The following is a 1,895-nucleotide window of genomic DNA, read 5'->3' as shown; positions in this document are numbered from 1 at the left end:
AAGGAAAAAAAGAAATCAAAACATAAAATGTACTTCTTCCCTGGGCTGCATGTTCCTGGCTTGACTTATCTCACTTACGTAATAGTGATATTATTTGTTAAAATAGCACAGAGAGTTTCAGGAAAGGCCAGAGATGCCAGCCTTGGATTTGGACCCCGGAGTTCTGACACCAGAAGAAGGGAAAGGAATAGTGGGTGTGTGGGAGTCAAGAATGTCTCTTCTGATTCCAGCTGCCAGCCCCAAGCCGCACCCTGCCAATGAAGAAGGAAATGAAGCCCTGCAGACATCGATGGAAGAGGGGCTGTGAGACAAAGAAGGAAGAGTGTAGTACACTGTTCCTGGGACCTTAGGACCTTGGAATCCTTGAACCCTTTGAAGATATGTATAACGAATTCATCTTTGACAGGGAAAACAGTGATTCACCAGACACAGAGTTTCTGTTCAACTATTAGCCCAATATGCAGCACCCAACTTCACCATCCACATCCCCCAAGCCCAAGATAATTTGTTTTGTTTATTTTTTCTCTTTGGTTTCCTAAACTGTGCCACTTTAAAGAAATTCGCCCTCAAGGAGCTAATTTTTACATAATTGTTAATTTGTTCTGTTCATTTGTTTCTTTGTTTTATCAAAGCTGCTTCCATTTCTGGATGACTTCCAATGACATGCATTGATTAAAAAAATAAAACGTTTATTTTGCCCTCTTTGACTCTGAAAACTTGGTAACAAAGTCAAATTCTCTCCAGTCCTCTCTAGTGCTAAACTTATTGTAATCCTTTTCCCTAACACATACCACATACTCATAACACATACCGCAAATCACAGATGTTTCAGAGAGAAGGCCAGGCCCTTACAAATATCTTACAGAGAGCTTTCTCTAGACTACTTTTTTCCTCTAACTTTCTTTAGTTTATTGACCTCAAGAAAGAAAATACCTGCCAAAAAGGACTCCTTGTGGTTAATCAGGCCCAAATTTGTAACTGAAGTCTAACAGCCATTGTTTGCAGAAAACTGTCACGCACACTACATGTTAGAGAAAAGCCACAGGCTGAGCTATCAGCCTGTGCACTCTACTCCTGGTCTCTGTGTCAACTCTTATAAGAGAGCTCCTAGGATTGAAATTTGACCCATAGGACTGAGACTTTTTCTGTCCAGTTGTAGCTGCATGACTATATCTTTTTACATCTTTACCAAACAATTAAAGTGGCTCCATTCTAACCAATCAGGATGATGCTATTTGAGCCAATAGAAATGTGAGAATTTGAAGTCCTCATTTGCATAGAAATGAACCAATCAGGGACCAGAGGCAGGAATTTCTCTGTATATAAGTCAGCCTCCCCTTCTGTCTCAGTGGAGCACACTTCCGGGTTTTTATCAAAGACTGCATTTCCCCAGCTGGAGCGGTAACACCGGAGCTATAATGCCTGAATCACTCTATCCAAGCCACTTTGCCTGAGCTATCTCACAATTGAGCTGTCTCACAGCTGAGCTGTATCACGATTGAGCTGTTTTTGCTAAATAAAGTCTCCTCTCTTCACCACACGGGATTTCTGGTGTCATTGAATTGGTATCAATGACCTTTGGTTGACAAGTCTCTGAGCCCCTTTTCCTCTTTCCTCTACATCGTATCACACTGTTTTCTCATTGTGTCCTCTATTTTGTACTGGGACAGATAAGGCCTAATAAATAATGATAAATGGAGTAATTGTGAATGAATCCCTTCCCATTCTTCCTTTTTTATTCTTTTTTTATTTTTGCATTTTCTCATCACTGACTTCATATTCTACGACCTTCCAATTGAGATCTATACTTGCTCCCTGAGACTCTGCCACTTTCCCTTGCCTGTACCAGTACCTAGCACTCTTTATCAAAAAGTTCTTAAATGAGACAAACTTCA

This window comes from Pteropus alecto, unplaced genomic scaffold, assembly GCF_000325575.1.
Source record: "Pteropus alecto unplaced genomic scaffold, ASM32557v1 scaffold210, whole genome shotgun sequence".
NCBI lineage: Eukaryota > Metazoa > Chordata > Mammalia > Chiroptera > Pteropodidae > Pteropus > Pteropus alecto.
The sequence above is the reverse complement of the archived record's forward strand: the minus strand, read 5'-3'. Positions refer to the sequence as shown.